Source organism: Pocillopora verrucosa, chromosome 7 (genome assembly GCF_036669915.1).
Source record: "Pocillopora verrucosa isolate sample1 chromosome 7, ASM3666991v2, whole genome shotgun sequence".
Taxonomy (NCBI): Eukaryota; Metazoa; Cnidaria; class Anthozoa; order Scleractinia; family Pocilloporidae; genus Pocillopora; species Pocillopora verrucosa.
The window spans coordinates 25496747-25516822 of NC_089318.1; the positions used below are offsets into that span (position 1 = coordinate 25496747).

General features: G+C 38.4%; 1 protein-coding gene; it reads left to right on the top strand.

The window, feature by feature from the left end:
- LOC136282710 (peptidyl-prolyl cis-trans isomerase FKBP2-like) overlaps nucleotides 1–20076 on the top strand; it is a 100373-nt gene that overhangs the window by 44654 nt on the left and 35643 nt on the right.

Here is a 20076-nt window from a genome sequence, read left to right on the forward strand (position 1 = left end):
CCGCATTTCAAACTTGAATTTCTCCCACGTGCTCCTCAAATAGACTTCCTGTTGACGTTTTTGAGTCGTGGGTTTGGATTGCCATGAGTTTTCTTAAAGGAACCAATCACACCCGAAGACTTCCTACTACAAGTAAGGAGAATTTGGCGCAATCATTAAAGCGTGGTGTTGTCAAGTACCTTAACAAGCGCCTTTGCAAGCTTCTTGACCAGCGCCTTTAAAACCATGTCCTGGAGGGGCTCCAAATGACCGTTCAATCTTAAAATTAGCTAATGTAGACTAACTGAGTCTACATGCAAAATTTGAGCCAAATCGGTGAACCTGCTTGTCCGACCAGCTTCTCGGTTTGCAATTGGACAAATAGTTTAAACAGAGTGTTCATGAACACCTTATCGCGTCCAAACGCATCGGAAAAATCTGCTGTAGGATTAGTATTATCGGTAATACTAGGATTAAATACTGGTCTTAAAGACTTGTGCCATTTTAATTCCAACAAATCTGATGTTCATGACACAAGAATTAATTATAACTTGGTATAATTCCTCCAAAAGTTAATTAAAATTTCCATTGGACTGAAACTAAGATAATCGAACAATCAAATGACCAATTATTTTTCAAGTTCTATGGAAATCTTTACAAAAACATATGGCTTTAATAGCTTTATGTAAACCTTAAGGCAAAAACCGATTGAAAAAATCTGATTTTCGTGACACAAGAACTAATTATAACAAGGAAAAATTCCTCCAAAAGTTAATTGAAATTTTCGCTCGACTGTAACTAAGATAATCGAACAATGAAACGACCAAACGACCAATTATTTTTCAAGTTCTATGGAAATCTTTACACATGACTATGGCTGCAATACTTTATATAAACCTTAAGGCAAAAACCGATTGAGAAAAAAAAATTGCAAAAACATTTTGGGAAAACGTTTTCAAGGTGTATCAACTTGAACGTAAATGTAACACCTAAAAACTTGTTTACAGATAACAACCTCGTTCATGTTAGATAAAAAAATGTGATAATGATTTCAAGACATCACTGATTAAAAAAAATTACTTTTAAGGTACTTCAAACAATTCCTGAAGGATCAAAACAATGCAAAGTCTTTTTTCTTCGGCGTGTCCAAAATCCTAATAGCTCATAAGAGTATTTAAGACATTTAGAGAATCAACTTATAAAAAAAAAAAAAAATCCGTATGGGCTCTTGAAGGCTCTTTCGGTTTTCCCTGCTTTTAATAGAGGACTCTTACAGAGATTTTATAGGTAGCCTTGTGGTTTCAGTTCCAAATGTCAACGTTTGCAAGCAACATTTTACTTCCTTGGATTTCATATTTTCTATGATGCAGCTCCAATTCTCACTGCCTTAACTGAAAAGTAAAAAAGGCATAATTTAGAGAGAATCGTGGAGTTCACTTAAAATATTTCATTCGGCTTTACGACATGAAACGATAAACTACCCAACAATTATTATAGCAGAAATTTATGTTTTACTCCTATCAAATTATAGAAGTAAAAGTCTGTGTCCAATCAATTTTAAAGCATCTCAATTTCTTCAGGAAAAAAGAAACTCCTAAACTCTACACAGCAAGAGAACAACAAAAGCATTTATGATCAAATATATTTCTATAATTTGGATTTAAAGTTACTTTGCATTGCGTAAATGTTATGAAAAGAGTAATTACATGGGTCGGCAACTAAATGTCCTCGAAATCAAGTTTGACGTCGTCACTAATGAGTACAAATGGCGCCCAGTACTTCTCCTCCTTGAAGGTTTCAGAATCTCTAATACACTTCATGGCCTGATTGAGAGCTTCACTTGCCTTCTTGCCTTTAACAAGTGCATCGCAGAAGAAACTCATGAACTCCAGGGTTCCCTCGTCACCTATCGTCCACAAGGCCACGACAGATCTAGCGCCAGCACCCAAGAATGTTCGGGCGATGCCGACCACACCCTCGGCAATGACCTCCCCACGAGCACTGTGACAACAGCTTAGAACAACCAGTCGCGCCCGCAGCCCAGCTTCCATGACATCTTTCATCGTCAGTAGATAGTCCTTCTCTTGAGGCTGAGGGGTTTCTCTTGTGGTGTTTGGTGCCAGGATAGCTTCACCAGTTTCCATTTTACCATGCGCTGCAATGTGTATTAAAGCCACTGCTAAAAGTCGTTTAACACTTATTCTAATTTTCGTATCATTTACTATCAGCCGGGAACCATTTGTCGGACATAACCGCCAATGGTATTCTGAGATTGAAGCGGGCAAAAACGAGTTCGTGTCGCACTTATCGTCGTACTGTTCTTCAAGTACGAGTTTTCAAACCGCTGATATCGCGATAGGAACACCACAAGAGACTTCATCTTTTGCTGCTTCTACACCTAAACATCCTACAGATGGCACCTCCGCAGAGAGCAGGGGTGACAACGAACTTTCCTTTTTCCCATGAAACTAGGCGTCCGTTCTAAGACCTCGAGGTATTTTTTCACCACTCATTCTCGGTTTGCTTTTATTTTGTTTTGTTTTTTTGCCGTTAGCTCCGCCCTGGCTCGCTAGTAGCAGACTCGTTGTTGATTTCCTCGCAGTTAAGGATTTTTTCGCAGTATGAGACTATGAGACGGCCTTGATGAATTTTTCCATAGGGTTAGGGTTAGGCGACTACGAATGGTGTAACAGGCGTCTCCACCTGAAAGAGAGGCTATAAGGCCCCTTTATTGTATGGCAAGGTAGTCCTGAGCTGAATCCAAGCGTCCTGATTAGCTCTTACTTGGTCGGGATTTTGCCATACGAACCGTTTCCACGGAAACGGTCATAAGCCATGCCTTTTTCGTCGCGAAAGCTGGGAAATTTAAAGTAAATAAGTTTGGCCCGAGTGCTATATAGTAAGCTACTTATTTACCTCGCTTGCTCGAGCTGCACTGGGGAATATTGGTCTTCGGTCAGTTTCGGCAGTAGACCGCCATCAACCGGCCTTTAGTAAAATCCCCAGGTAAGGATATACCTTCAAGCTCTCTCAGCAAGTATCGCAAGAAAAACTCAAACAGGAAATGTAAAACAAAGGCCAAAATTGTTGATATAGTCGTCTTATCTCTCAGGTCGTTCGCGGGGAATGCCGAGGACAGGCAGTCGCCATCGAGTTCTACATTAAAAGTGATGAATCCGAACCCTTCAGGCATTACCGTGAGGCGCCCAAGGAACTGAACAAGCTGCTTCGTGTACGACAGCATCCTTTCCTTACCAACATCATCAGTGTGTCCTTGTGCCCCTTGTGCCTTGTGCTGGAACTAGCAGGGCGCGGGGCTCTCACCGAGATCTTATCCAGCCCAAACTTGCTTGATCACATTGTCCTCTTTCACACTGCATATCAAGTTGCAGACGCACTGAGATTCCTTCATGGCATAGATGTCATCTATAGAGACTTAAAACCGGAAAACGTCCTTGTTTGGTCCTTGGAGGAACACGCTGATCTTCACGTCAAGCTCATTGATTTTTTGCACGGTTTCGCGACTGGTTTGATTTCATGCGCTGGATCTCCCGGTAACCATGCACCTGAGATGTTGGAATCAGCAAATAAAGAGGAATACACCTTTCAAGTAGACGTATATTCGTATGCGATCCTCCTTTACCGAATTATCACCCGCTTAATTCCGTTCATCGGATACGATTTAGGTGCAAAAATCAACGCGGCTGTAATTGCTGGAGAGCGTCCGCAGTGGAAACACGTTCCGATAGCGACTTTCGGCTTTCCGACGCTTACCGAGCTTATGCTTTGATGCTGGTCGGGTCGGCCGACCAAGAGACCGACGACCGCTAAAATAACCGAGCAAGTCTGTCATCCCACGTTCCAGTGTTCGATAGCCAAGCAGCTTATCCCCTCAGTCTGTGCGTCATGCTTGTCTCGTGCAAGATTCCCTTGATCTGTGGTTAGCTTGTGATGACCACACAGGCAACCGAATTTTTGTCTACGATGGTCGCACACTCAGCATGAAGTTTTCTTTCTCAATTGAAACCTATCAAGAGCAGCGTCTCTTGTTTCAGATCCAGTACATGCATATTATGGCACCTTTCGTTTTAATCGCTGCCCGTGGAGAGTTTGCCTTGGTCAACGCCTACTACACTTGGAGTGAGTCGCGTTATAAGTACGTGGCATCCATGAGATTCGACCGACCAGTTAGCTGCGTCGCATCAAACGATGAGTACGTGTATGTTGGACTTCACGATGGAAATGTGCATTGTATCTTGAAAACAGATATGAAGAAGAGCTTCAGGAAACGTGCTTTTCACAGCTTCAATGTTGGATGCCACCGAATTCTGGTACTCACAGCAGCACAGGATAAGCTGTCCACGAGCCGATTCATTTACAGATAATTAACGAAACCAGGCGAAATGGAGGCTTTCGACATCGACACCGTATGGTACGGTGGCCCTGAGGGACTGGAGAACAACCCACAAACGTAAATCTCCTTTCTAAAGGTTTCTCGTGACGAAAAAAGCGTTTTGTCTGTGTGCAGGTCCGTAATCAGCAAATGGGATTCAGAGAACAGGCAGAACCACTTCAGCGTTGATTGCACAGTGTTCTTAGGAGTCTCTCTGCGGAATCCGAGTCACACAAAGATCACGATGACGCAGTTGCGTGTATTACCTACGTGGAGCCCACCACCCATCTATTTGGGTGGGCATTGCGAATGGCCACATAATGATATTTGATCCGGAAACAGAACATCTACTCACTTGGTTTCATCCTTTTGATGAAACGCGTAGTCTGACCGTTATCAATTCTCCTGGTCCCTGCGGCACTGAGCAAGGATACGTCATAAGTACCGGGAAAGGATTAAGACCGGACGGATTAGGCCCGGTATGCGAACTTTCGGCGGAACGTGTGACATAAATCCCGAGGGAAGATACAAATCGTAAAGTGAGTTAACCGGTACGAAAGAAGATTCACAGAAGAAATTCAACAGGAAGAAAACCCAGGACTCCTACTCCACCCATAGACGAGCAGGAAAACGATACCGTAGACGCAAACCCTACTTTGCGGTCGAAATGTTCCATGATGATGTGGGAACTGTTGTCCAAGAATGGCTTCGCAAGAGTAGAAGCCAAAAGCGGCCGAGGACGCTTTTCTTGCAGCCACAGTACCAAAGCAAAAAGTAGTGATCAGCCCTTGCAGAATGGCGATGAAAGTAATCAACAGTGAAAGTTAGAGAGAGTTCATTGTCATGGTCTCATGCTTTGAAGATCAGGTAAAAATACCCTGAAGAGACTGGCTAGCATATGACGGGTGTCGGGGCAAGCGCGTTAGCTCGACCATTTAAACCAGAGTGGTTTCTGATTCTTATTTCCATTCATTGCGTGGAATAAAATAATAGAGAACTGCTGGCTTGGCCAGTTTTCGATAAATACAGTCTTTCCAACTTTGGGTCTCAGGGTCTGTCTTCTTTCCATCAGCTAAGGCGGAAGTGAGAGAGGGAGACAGGTCAGAAGTGGGAAGAATAGAAAGCATAAAACCGTCTCATCTGTTTTGGTGTAAAGAAAATTCAATTGAGGTGCCTTGATGTTGCTTGTGTACAATGTGGGCCAAATCCTATGTAATAGGTGGTCGAGGCTTTTTCTCCTTCTCCCGGCTTCCTAACCGACCCTTTTCCCTCCTTCCTCTTTTTTTCCTACTTTCCCCTTTATTTGGTTACAGTTAAAGTCTAATATGCATTAAAATCTCTGTATGACCACTTTAAAGCAAGCAACGCCTCACAGACCTCATTGCACTGGATACACCTCAGACACGAGTGCAACTTTGAAACTGTTGAATTATGCAATTCTTATTAATAGCCTGTTAGTGGAGTATTTTGCATATGGTTGGGTGAGAACAGAGTAAAACAGAAGATAGACAGCCGGCATTTCACTTCCTTACACTAAATAAGACCATAAAGCGTTAATCTCGTACTCGTGATTATTCATCTCAAAGACTTTCGAAGCTCTTTTTCCGACCGCGCGTAACCTTTGTCGTGGAAACTTTCATACAAGTTAACTCTCTTTACTCGAATTGCGTTTCCTGACAAGTCAAAGCGAAAAATTATGTGGTCCGAAACACTGAAAGACTCTGGGACTTTTTTGTATTGTTGTTGTGATGGGAGGGTAGGGAGCTTCACAGTTTGGTCCTCTTCAGGTTTCGCTAGTTAAGGGTCGTTTAGGTACATTTCCCAACTACAGTGCTTTGTATCTCAAAAAAAAATTATGATGAAACGGTTTCTTCACGGCCATTGGCGTCTTCGCAGAACAGGAGTTAAAATCAAATGTTTTGAGGGATCATAAATCTTCTTTTTGAGATGAACCTATAAAACAATTAAATGCCGTTGAAACCGAGAATATTCTTTGTATTTCCAATGCCCTATCAACAAAATTGTACCAAAAGCCGGAATTTCACAAAAAGAAGGCATAGAATTTTGTAATCGATGAATATCGTGATCGGGAAAGAGGTAACTGTTGAGAATATTTGATCAAAAATTCCACTCAAAACTAGTTTTTGTATTTCTAGGAGTTCACCGGAATATTCCGTGGTTATAAGTCAGTAGACACACATTTAATCAGGGAGGTTCTCGCGTTAATATTACTTTAAATGTAATTCTTCATGAATTTCTGTTTCTAGCGCGCGCTTAAAAGAAAAAGCTGCTATTATGACGCACTCTGATCATAAAACAGACTCGGGGAAAACATTACAAAGGCCAAAATGGTTTTTGTAACGTCTTGGATAAGTTTTTTTACATTTGCATGTTTCAGGGACTATTTTTGGCAGAGGTCAGAAACTGAATGCAAAGAAAGGTAGGTCTTTAATCATTAAGTTCAATTTCGATAAAAGTTTTAAGTTTGTAAATAAACAACGGAAAACTTTTACAAACCGATTGTGCGGCTTGATTTATCAAACTATTAAATTGCTTCACTAGCTACCCGACATTAATGTGAACATTCAAGATTTTAAGTTTAAAATATGTGTTTGAGGCAGGCTCAAGGTATTTAACATCTTAATGCACTAAATAAATGGAAAGAACAAGGCTTTATTTTTGCAAAACTTGTGTTGCGACCAAGTATTAATGGTAGTCGTCATTGTGACGCTAACATTTCCTTTTTTCAGTTTTGAAGAGGAAGCCCGCAAGAAAGATAGAGAACAGAAAAGACAGGTATTCTGATTTCTCTGTAATGCCGTGTCAACGTAGCAGACTGCTTATTATTATTATTATTATTATTATTTTTTTTTTTTTTTTTAAAGCTGATGATGAGGAAGGATTACATGCTAACAACTAAACTGCGTAGAGCGGGCCCGGCATAATTATCGAAAACTCCAAACCCCAACAAAACAAAATTTAAAAGTTTCATCAGAACTATTTATTTGGGTCATATTCAATTTCAGAGATACTAATGCAAAAAGATTTCCTTTAATTGTATTTTTCAAAGAAGAAAATAAACTATGAAAATAGTCAAGAGAAGATAAGAATCACACCATGATGGGAAAAAAAAAATCGAAGCAAGTTTTAGTTTACTTTTTTTTCAGTTGTCAAGGTTTCAACAACGCCCATTATAAAAAAGGAGAGAACATTTCTGAAAGTAAAACACGTAATAAATAACAAGTACATGATTCCGTTTCTCTCCTGACAAATTAGAGCTGCAACGTTAATTCAACGGGTTCGAAGCCTATATGGTTGACTTTGCAGCTCTAATATTTCAGACTCTTTGAAAATCTAATCAATCTTTGTCCAAAATACCACAAATGAAAAAATTTTGAATAATAAAACCTTTGTTTCACTCACCTACCGAAACGGCGCAGCAGTGTTTTTAAAAGCTGCTAACTTGTCAACTAGTGTCATATGCTTTAAACATTTTTAAATGGAATATCTTCCTTGAGGAAATTAAGATGTAGTTTACTTGTAACTTTCTAAATTTTACTTTGTAGAAAGCGGAAAGTAGCGGATTGGTATAAAGGTAGCCATTAGGGGGGAGTGATTTTCCGTCTCTGTCTTTTCTTTGAGGGGCTATTGGAGAATATTTTCCATTTTTGAAATTCCATTACAGCATTGCAGCATGCAAAACAAAAATTTATATTCACAGAAAACTTTTAAACTAAACTGAGCAAGCAGCGTAACATATTGATTAATTGCTTCAGATTACTCAATTTAATTTCTTGAAGTGAAATAAAGCTGTCAGGGACTGTCTATTTGCTCGAGTTGTCACACATCTTGTTACACCCTCCTTCAGTCGGGTTTTTGAATCGGCTGTTTAGACGCACTCAAGTTACCAAAACGTTGTGAAAAGGTTGCCGTCATAAGGAGGTGGGCGTTGGGAGGTGGATGTTACTCTTAAGAGAAAGACATTGTTGGAATGTGGCGTTTGATAAAAGTTAATCGTTGTTGAGAAAGTTCCCGTTGTAGGGAGAAGACCGTTTTCAAAACGTTGGCCGCAGCAGTTCCACAGAAAAAATTGACCGTTGATATCAACATCAACAGAATATGAAGTTTTTAAGATGATGAAACTGGAAGTTTATGCGATGATCAGGGATATTTTGGATGCTGATATTAACTATTAGTATCAAAATGTTTGTCCTCTTTGCAGAATGAATGCGCCTTCATAATTCAACGGGCTTGGCGTCGACTAATATCAAAAAGACTTGAATTTCAGGTAATTTGATATAGTAATGACAGTATAATAACTGTTATACATGGTAAATTAAATCATTTTGTTTTATGGAGCGATTTTAGTTGTTTAAAATGATGGGATTATTTTAAAATAAAACGGGAAGGGGGTTCCAAAGGTTAGCATTAAAACATTTATTTCAAGATGTTTACAATGAGTTCGCCTTAAAGGAAATCCAAATCGAGAGTGGAATATTTCACTCCATGTACACTGGGCTTCAACTTTCCAACTCTTCAAAGGTGCTTATGGTGACATCTTATTACAATCACAATGAAAACAAATAGATTAGAAAAAACAAAACAAAACAAACAAACAAACAAACGTGATGCTTGTGAAAAACATCCTAACCGAGCCTGAACCAGCAATATGTCATTGTGAGGGGGTGGCTGTTGTAAAAAAGAGGCAGTTCATGGGAAGGTGTCCTGTGTACAGAGGTGAACCTTTGAGGAGGTGGTCATTTCTAGGAAGGCAGCCGGTGTACGGAGGTGACCGTTGTAGGTGGATGACTGAAGAAGAGACTTTTCATAGACAGCAGACCTCTATTATGTAATTCAACATGGCATGACGACTTTAAGATGCTGATATTCTATGCGGACATTATCAAAATTGTTGTTTACTTTGCAGAATAAATGTGCCGTTAAGATTCAAAAGGCGTCACGTCTTATAAATCTTAACTGCAAGTTTCACTATTAAAACTTTCTCGGCGATTTTAGTCGTAGTCTGCTCCAACAAGATGAGATTCTTTCTAAAAAGCATTATTTGTTCCCTTTCGACTCCATGGCCTTATCAGGGAAATGGATTCACAATTATCATCAGTATATAACTACTTAACAGTTTGTAATTACTGCTTTTCTCCTGACAGAACAAGGCTGTCAAATTAATACAGAGAGCTTGGAGAAAGCATCGAAGAACGAGGAGGGTAATAATTTTTAGCCATAATATTCTGTATTTTTCATATTTTATCTGTAGTCCGTGTTCAACTTCTACATTTTTAATCCTCCACATAGACCAAAAAAATTGACTGTAAGGGGAGAGAATTTTTTTGTCTTTGAAAACACATCTTGTTGCCCCCTGTCAGTCGGGTTTTTGAATCGGCTGTTTGGACGCACTCAAGTTACCGAAACGTTGTGAAAAGGTTGCCGTCATAAGGAGGTGGGTGTTGTGAGGTGGTTGTTGTTCTTGAGACGAGGGCATTGTTGGCATGTGGCGTTTGTTGAAAGTTAATCAATGTTGAGAAAGTTCCCGTTGTAAGGGGAAGACCATTTTCAAAACGTTGGGCGCAGCGGTTCCACAGAAAAAAATAGACCTTTGATATCAACATGAACAGAATATGAAGTTTTTAAGATGATGACACTGGAAGTTTATGCGATGATCATTAATATTTTAGTTGCTTATATTAACTGTTGATATCATAATGTTTGTTCTCTTTGCAGAATAAATGCGCGTTCATAATTCAACGGGCTTGGCGTCGACTAAAGTTAAAAAGACTTGAATTTCAGGTAATTTGATATAGTAATAACAGTATAATCGCAGTTATACATGGTAAATTCAATCATTTAATTTTATGGAGCGATTTCAGTTGTATAAAATGGTGGGATTATTTTAAAATAAAAAGGCAGGGGGGTTCCAAAAGTTAACATCAAAAATTTTCTTTCAAGTAGTTTACAATGAATTCGCTTTTTTAAAGGAAATCCAAATCGAGAGTGGGATATTTCACTCCATGTACACTGGGCTTCAACTTTACAACTCTTCAAACGTGCTTATGGTGACATCTCATCACAATCACAATGAAAATAAATAGATTAGAAAAAACTAAACAAAACGAACAAACAAACAAACAAACAGTGATGCTTGTGAAAAACATCGTAATCGAGACTAAACCAGCAAGGTACAGAAGTTAAATCATATTTCATAGCCTCCCTTAATTAAGTATTGTAGACATTTCATCCACTCTTTAGTGATATAAAGCCGACAAGGTTCCCAGTTAAAAATATTTTTCTAAATTGGGCCTTGACAAAAGAAGAGTGTCGTTGCAGTTGGGACACGCTTTAGTTGCTGTGTCATTGTGAGGGGGTGGCTGTTGTAAGAAATAGGCGGTTCATGGGAAGGTGTTCTGTGTAGAGAAGTGGCCCTTCTGAGGAGGTGGTCATCTCTAGGAAGGCAGCCAGTGTACGGAGGTGACCGTTGTAGGCGGATGACTGCAGAAGAGACTTTTGGTAAAAAGTAGACCTCTATTATGTACTCCAACATGGCGTGACGACTTTAAGATGCTGATATTCTATACTGACATTATGAAAATTGTTGTTTACTTTGCAGAATAAATGTGCCGTTTAGATTCAAAAGGCGTCACGTCTATTAAATCTTAACTGCAAGTTTCATTATTTTACTTTCTCGGCGATTTTAGTTGCAATCCGATCCAACAAGATGAGATTCTTTCTAAAAGGCATTATTTGTTCCCTTTCGACTCCATGGCCTTATCAGGGAAATGGATTCACAATTATCATCAGTATAAAATTACTTATCGGTTTATAATTACTGTTTTCCTCCTGACAGATTGAGACCGTCAAATTAATACAGAGAGCTTGGAGAAAGCATCGAAGAACGAGGAGGGTAATAATTTTTAGCCATAACATGTATTTCTCATCCTTTATCTGTAGTCCGTGTTCAACTTCTACATTTTTAATCCTCCACATAGACCAAAAATATTAACTATAAGGGGAGAGAATTTTTTGTAAACACATCTTGTTACACCCCCCGTCAGTCGGGTTTTTGAATCGGTTGTTTGGACGCACTCAAGTTGCCGAAACGTTGTGAAAAGGTTGCCGTCATAAGGAGGTGGGCGTTGTGAGGTGGATGTTGCTCTTGAGACGAGGGCATTGTTAGAATGTGGCGTTTGTTAAAAGTTAATTGTTGTTGAGGAAGTTCCCCTTGTGGGGAGAAGACCATTTTCAAAACGTTGGCCGCAGCGGTTCCATAGAAAAAAACAGACCTTTGATATCTACATCAACAGAAATATGAAGTTTTTAAGATGATGACACTGGAAGTTTATGCGATGATCATGGATATTTTAGTTGCTCATATTAACTGTTGATATCATAATGTTTGTTCTCTTTGCAGAATGAATGCGCGTCCATAATTCAACGGGCTTGGCGTCGACTAAAGTTAAGAAGACTTGAATTTCAGGTAGTTTGTTATAGTAATAACAGTATGATCACAGTCAAACTTTTTGTTTACTTTGCAGAATAAATGTGCCGTTAAGATTCAAAAGGCGTCACGTCTTTTTCATCTTCATTGAACTTTTATACTGCAAATTTGCCGCCATAAATTGAAAAGATTAAAATAAGAAGAGCTCAAACTCAAGGTACTAGGAGATAATAATAGCGGTTGGTGCAGAGTTAGATGGCAAGTTTTATCATTTAACTTTCTCGGCGATTTTAGTTGTAGTCTGATCCAACAAGATGAGATTCTTTCTAAAAGGCATTATTTGCTCCCTTTCGACTCCATGGCCTTACCAGGGGAATGGATTCACAATTATCATCAGCATATAATTACTTATCGGTGTATAATTACTGCTTTTCTCCTGACAGAACAAGGCTGTCAAATTGATACAGAGAGCTTGGAGAAAGCATCGAAGAACGAGGAGGGTAATAATTTTTAGCCATAGTTTTCTATATTTTTCATATTTTATCTGTAGTCCGTGTTCAACTTCTACATTTTTAATCCTCCACATAGACCAAGAAAATTGACTGCAAGGGGAGAGAATTTTTTGCCTTTGAAAACACATCTTGTTACACCCCCCATCAGTCGGGTTTTTGAATCGGCTGTTTAGACGCACTCAAGTTACCGAAACGTCGTGAAAAGGTTGCCGTCATAAGGAGGTGGGCGTTGTGAGGTGGTTGTTGTTCTTGACACGAGGGCATTGTTAGAATGTGGCGTTTGTTAAAAGTTAATCGTTGTTGAGAAAGTTCCCGTTATAAGGAGAAAACGTTGGCCGCAGCGGTTCCACAGGAAAAAAATAGACCTTTGATATCTACATAAACAGAATATGAAGTTTTAAGATGATGAAACTGGGAATTTTAGGCAATAATCACGGATATTTTAGATGCTCAATTTAACTATGGATATCATAATATTTGTCCTCTTTGCAGAATGAATGCGCGTCCATAATTCAACGGGCTTGGCGTCGACTAAAATTAAAAAGACTTGAACTTCAGGTAATTTGATGTAGTAATGACAGTATGATCACAGCTATACATGGTTAAATTCAATCATTTAATTTTATGGAGCGATTTCATTTGAAAAAATGGCGGGGTTATTTTAAAATAAAAAGGGAAGGGGGGACCAAAAGTTAACATCAAAAATTTTCTTTCAAGTAGTTTACAGTGAATTCGCTTTTTTAAAGGAAATCCAAATCGAGAGTGAGATATTTCACTCCATGAACACTAAGCTTCAACTTTCCAACTCTTCAAACGTGCTTATGGTGACATCTTATTACAAACACAATGAAAATAAATAGATTAGAAAAAACAAAACAAAATAAACTAACAAACAAACAAACAAACAGTGATGCTTGTGAAAAACATCCTAACCGTGACTGAACCAGCAAGGAACAGAAGTTAAATCATTTTTCATAGCGTCCCTTAATTAGGTATTGCAAACATTTCACCCACTCTTTAGTGATATAGAGCTGACAGGGTTCTCAGCAACAAATATTTTTCTAAACTGGCCCTTGACGAAAGATGAGTCTCGTTGCAGTTGGGACGCGCTTTAGTTGCTGTGTCATTGTGAGGGGGTGGCTGTTGTAAGAAAGAGGCGGTTCATGGGTAGGTGTCCTGTGTAGAGGGGTGGCCCTTCAGAGGAGGTGGTCATTTCTAGGAAGGCAGCCGGTGTACGGAGGTGACCGTTGTAGGTGGATGACTGCAGAAGAGACTTTTCGTATAAAGTAGACCTCTATTATGTAGTTCAACATGGCGTGACGACTTTAAGACGCTTATATTTTATGGTGACATTATCAAAATTGTTATTTACTTTGCAGAATAAATGTGCCGTTAAGATTCAAAAGGCGTCACGTCTTTTAAATCTTAACTGCAAGTTTCGTTATTTTTAAGACTTTCTCGGCGATTTTAGCTGTAATCCGATCCAACAAGATGAGATTCTTTCTAAAAGACATTATTTGTTCCCTTTCGACTCCATGGCCTTATCAGGGAAATGGATTCACAATTATCATCAGTATATAATTACTTATCAGAATATAAATAATGCTTTTCTCCTGACAGATTGAAGCCGTCAAATTAATTCAGAAAGCTTGGAGAAAGCATCGAAGAACGAGGAGGGTAATAATTTTTAGCCATAGTATTCTGCATTTCTCATCCTTTATCTGTAGTCCGTGTTCAACTACTACATTTTTAATCACAAAGACACAAAAAATTGACTGTAAGGGGAGAGAATTTTTTGTCTTTGAAAAAATTACTAGTGCTTATTTATTCCAGAATGGACAAGAAAAAAAATAAATGATTTTATTACTAAAAAATGACAAACGTAAATTGAGATCATCCTGGATTATCTACACAATTAAGCTTTATCATTATATAAGTACTGCTTTTCTCCTAACAGATCAAAGCAACCAAATTAACACAGCAAGCTTGGAGAGACTACCAAACTGGACGAAGGGTAATAATTTTTAGCCTCAGTGATCTAAAGTTTACTTATTTAATCTGTAGTCCGTTTTCAACTTTTTCATTTTTAAACATCCCAAAGACCAAAAAATATTGACCGTAAAGGGAGTGAATTTATTGTCTTTAAAAAAATTACAAGTGCTTATTTATTCCAGATTGAAGAAGAAAAAAATGATTGATTTTGTTACTAATAAATAACAAACGTGAAAAAAACAATACAGTATTGAGATCATACTGGTTTATTTACACAATTAAACTTTATCAGTATATAATTACTTCTTTTCTCCTGACAGCTCAAAGCAACCAAACTAATACCAAAAGCTTGGAGAGAGTACAGAACTAGACGAAGGGTAATAATTTTTAGCCCTAGTGATCTAAATTTTTACTAATTTCATCGTAGTCCGTGTTCAACTTCTGCATTTTTAAACATCCCAAAGACCAAAAAAAATTGACCGCAAGGGGGTGAATTTTTCGTCTTTGGAAAAATAACGAGTGCTCGTTTATTCCAAATTGAACAAGCAATCATTTGATTACTTATAGATGAAAAGCGTGAAAAAATGTAATTTATGACGTTTGAGTGACATGGGAACGTGCCATCAGAAATTAATATTCTGATGGTACGTTGAAGAGGTTCGCGTGGCATCATGGAAGTTTCGGATTATTTAAGCGTTTCATGGGAAAATGAAGTCATTGTTGGTCGGTCAGTATTATGTTTGACCACTTTCTTTTTTTTTTCCTTTTGTATTAATATGCTTTTCTTTTTCAAAGCCCTGTAAACTATTACGACATTCATTAACTTTTCTTTCTGATTAGCAGCGTAACCAGGTTAGTTTACCCTTTCCTAAGGGTTTTGTGCTGCTGTTTGTCGTATCTGGCGTGGCACAGGTTCTTTTTGTAGAACCCTTGGTTTTCAGTGTACAAATGTTAAGACAATTTTAGGATGCTTATACTACAAGACTGGCTGACTCATCCTAAATAAACTTTTCACATTAATTGAATAACTCGTCTGAGTGTAGTCAGAATATAGTAATTCAGACAACTTTCATACTAATGCTTATGCAAAGCAAGTGACTATATTATACAATGCTACAATTAGTTTTAAATTCAATATTTCAAACTTCAATCTTCTCCTCCCCCCTTAATTTCTTATTTCGTAATCACGTGCGGCTCACGTGTGATATAATCTAACGAGATTTGAAGTTGGCATTGCCAGCTGACGCGGACACTTCCGTGTACTCTTTATTTTTGTCTCATTTTCTCAGACTATATACAATTTTTAAGCACCTTTCTAGCCATCTGATTGGCTGTGTTTCTGTAACATTTGATAAATTTATCAGTATTAAAGGCTAAGGGTTTAGCCATGAATGCAGAGCGTTCCCATGCAAATCTTAAGCCACCCGTATCACCATTCCTTGCAATGCACCAATGAAATCAATTAATTTTTTCCATTTTGCTCTGTACAAAGATCCGTAGAAAAAGAAAAAGTCAGGATATGTCCGATTATCCTACCAAAATGCGAAGAGTGGAAGATTTGGACGACGTTGATTTCCAGGACCTAATTGAAGTTAAGAAACTTGGGGAAGGAGGCTTTGGCGAGGTAGGAGATTCTGTTATATAAATAATATAAATATAAATATATATAATATATTATATATATATATATATATATATATATATATATATATATTGTGGGAGGAAGAAGACAAATAAACTAAAAGTTCATCCTTACAGGCCTGTTTCGTGGTTGCCCACCCATCAGGGGAATTTTTTTTTAGGAATTTTAGGAAAATTAGATACTTAAATTAGAGATAGTTATGACTTGTTTAGTCTCAAGGATTGATCCATGGTTCAGTCTATCTTCAATTCTTATTAATTTCTTGGGGAAAGAGGGCTGCTGCAACGCGGAGTTGTTCGGCGTTTATAAGACTGGGGAAAACCAAAACTAAAGGTTGCGTCAATTAATGTCACTGCAAATTGCTCAAAGTACTGTTAAGCAGATTCTTTAATGCTTGGCTATTCTATTCCTACTTCAGGTAGCGCAATTTTATTGCCGAAAAACCCATGGATATTACGCAGTAAAAACCTTTAAGGAGAATGAAGCAAACAAATCGATGGTGTTGAAAGAAACATTCATCCTCCTCCACTTGGCCGGGAGTTCCAGGGTTACCCAGTTATGCCGAGCGTTTACCATCAAAGTATGTACCTAAGAAACGGCTTTTGAATACATACAGAAAGGTTGGCTACAGGAACAGATAAAACACGTCCATATTTAGGAATCTTTTACTAGCGTGGCCATGGAACTTTGCACATCGTAACAGTGGAGTGATCATGCCTTCAGGAGGCAACAATAAGCGTGCTGAGGAATTCATTGTTTTAAACTGAACGCAAGTTGAGCCTGCCACTATCTCAGTCAGTTTTTTTTTTATTAACGAATAGTTAGTTATCGTTTACGAGCCAATCTTGGGGTCCAAAGGATTTGGGGGGGGGGGTCTACTTGATTTTAAGGGGGAAGGGAGGAGGGATTAGTCGTCGTTAACAGGGCATAAGGGAGGAGCTTGAGGAATTTGATTGTCAATGAAATTCCAATGAGGAAGAGTCAGAAAGCCTTAGGGAGGGATTAAATGAATTTTAATGAACGATTCATTAAGTAATTAACGCCAGTTTGTTGAAAAAAGAAACAAAGCATTAATCAACACAGCCGTGATGCTGATGTCAATAAACTAAACAGAATGTTTTGTTTCAGCTCACAAAAACAGCCTTAGCGCTTGAGTATTTGCCCGGTGGGGACTTTGCTGGAGTTCTGCGAGCCCAGGGAGGAAAACTGAGTGAGGAACGCGCCAGGTACGATTTAAATGAAAAGAAGTTTCAACGCCTTGTGAAGGAAAACAGCTGAGCATCCCGGAAGTGTTTAAAATTGTTATCCTAATCGTCACTCATGCTCATTAAATCTTTACCAACATACAGGCTTTTTCTATGCCGCTGTCAACGCATTCAGTTTTAAGTTTGCAGACTTGCAGTTGCTTATTTTCTTCTGACTAAGACCCAGGTTACAACTTAGAAAGTCAATTAAAAGTATTCATACGACAACGTCTGGTATTTCAGGTTTTACGCCGTCGATATCGGCCTGGGATTGAAATATTTGAATTCGAAAAGAGTCATCCACAGGTATGTTTGTGGCATAACGTACTCTGGAATGTCTCACTCTGAAGAAAGATTTGTTTTTTCCCCGGTGTTTTGGAACCCTTTATAAAACAACACAGACGATATTGATAACCATAACAGTAACGACAGAGAAAATGACAACAACAACGATAACAATAACACTGACGACAAGAATAACAGGAACTAGAGGGATTATGGGAATGATAAAGAGAAATGTTTGAAAAATAACGCAGCCAGTATGCACCCATTTCTTTCCGATTGCTACAAGGATACAAAAAAATTTTCTCGTTCATTCCGGCTTAATTCCAATGTCGACTAACTTACCTTCCCTGTCTAACCAGCTTTCTTGATGCAAATTGGCTGAAACATAATGCACCACTAGCGGTCGAGAAAAAGAAAAAAAACTTGTTTTTTGAAATCGAGGAGCCACAATTGACATGAGCGGTATGGGATTGGAATCGAGAAGGAACGGGTAGAAGATTTTCCATTGTAACAGAAAAATTGATGCAAATCTGTTTTGCCCTGTAATGTACACTAAAAATGAGTGAAAGAAGTTTTTGCCAACTTATTTCATCAGAGATCTAAAACCGGAAAATATTCTGGTAACCTCAAATGGCCACCTGAAGCTGTCAGACTTCGGTCTGAGCGAATTTGTCGGCTTTGCAGTCACTGGAGTATGTGGAACTTATCCATATATGGCGCCTGAGGTATAAGGCTTGTAGCAGATTACCCTGAAAAGTCTTTGTTCAAATCGCTACTGTTTTTTTCTCACTAATTATTTATCTTCTCTATAGGTTTTTAAGAAAGTTCTTCTTTCTTCTCCTCCTTCTCTGAGGGTAAAATGTATTCCTATAATCTTCCGCTATGGTCAATCTTAAATCAAGGCATTGTCAAACGAGACCCAACAATTTTCTCGACAATAAAGGGGTGGGTAACCTCTCTGCTTGTCATGAGAATCTGAAAAATTACGATAAAAAACATTTTTTATGCCTCTCCGCCCTCAGTTTCGGACAACAAATAAAGTAGAAAGACCCCCCTACTACACGATCCTGACCGCGCCCTTGTTAATACACTGATGTTTCAACCAAGCTCACGCAGTTGAATTTGTTAATACACTTTTTGCAATGCCAATAACCTCCACTTAATCTGTTACAGATGATCATGGGAGAGTTTTATACTTACTCTGTGGACTGGTGGTCCTTTGGCGTGACTTTATTCCTGATGCTGACCGGCAAGGTTTGTACAAATAATATTGCAACAACTCACACATTGCAAATATGTTTACATTTGTACACAATAACTCGCCCTTCGGAAGGACACAAATGCTTATGAATCAAACTTTTGACAATGAAGTAATCATTAATTGCCATTACCTTTCGTCCCGTGGGAATAGGACACCCGCCTATGGCAAACGTGGTAAGGGGAGACTCCACCCGAAAAGGGGATCTGTTTTAGTCTTCAGATATCCTAAAGGTCACAGAACAAATTACATCAAAGGGACAATCAAAGAGTTTGGAAATATTTTACCACCGAGAGATTTGGAAGACAATTAAACTTCCACTGTGATATAAATCATCAGCCCATTTCAATAGTTTAGAAAGACGTTGAGTGATAAATTAAATATTTTCATTTTTCTGCTTATCAGCTACCATTTTATGGTAAAGACAAGAGACAACTTTTCGAAAACATCGTATACACAACGCCTGATATCCCCAATTGGCTTGGGAGAGAGACCAGAGATTGCCTTTTCAAGGTCAGCCAACGAAATCCAAAGTTATTCGATTTAAGTAAATAACTTTCTTCTAAGACAAGTGAGGATGTCCTCTTTTGTTTTAAATGATACCGATTTTCTCAAAACTATCATACATAACCTCTGACAATTGATCTCCTTCTGCCCCACTGCAAAATTAAGTTTGATTAAAAACATTGGCATTTAACATGCACACGTGGCGCGAGGAATCATAGAATTGCTTCGGTAAATTTGACGCAAAAATCACCAAGATTCCGGTTCAAGAGGAACTACAAGAAATTTACAGATCAATATTTTCAAATTTTTCAAGCTGTAACTGACACCCTGAGGTGTGTACTCAACAAAATTTAAAATAAACGTTATGAACGAACCAAAATTAATTGAAATCAAAATAAAAAATTAGATCATTGAGGTTTGCGGATCACAAACTTTTGTGATGAACTAAAAGGACCCACTGTAATTTGCAGAAAAAAGTTTAAACAACTCTCTTTTAAAAGTATTTCTAAATTAATATTTTTGGCAAACGCTGTAGAGGAAATAGTGCACTTCATTTTTTAAGTCAGGTATTTCAATTCTAACGAAACAAATCTTTTATTTCTGTATAAGCAGCTTCTCCAAAAATGCCCAGATGTGAGGCTTGGCGTTGACAATTTTCAATACCATCCGTTCTTCAGCTGTCTTCAGTCTTCAGAACCTCTCGCAATTGCATGTGGTCCATCCGCGGTAAATACGACAGCAGAGAATGAGGTATGCTGATATCAGTGTCAATAGATCCAAAGTCAGTCCATTTGACTGTAAGGGTTTCATGGCAGAC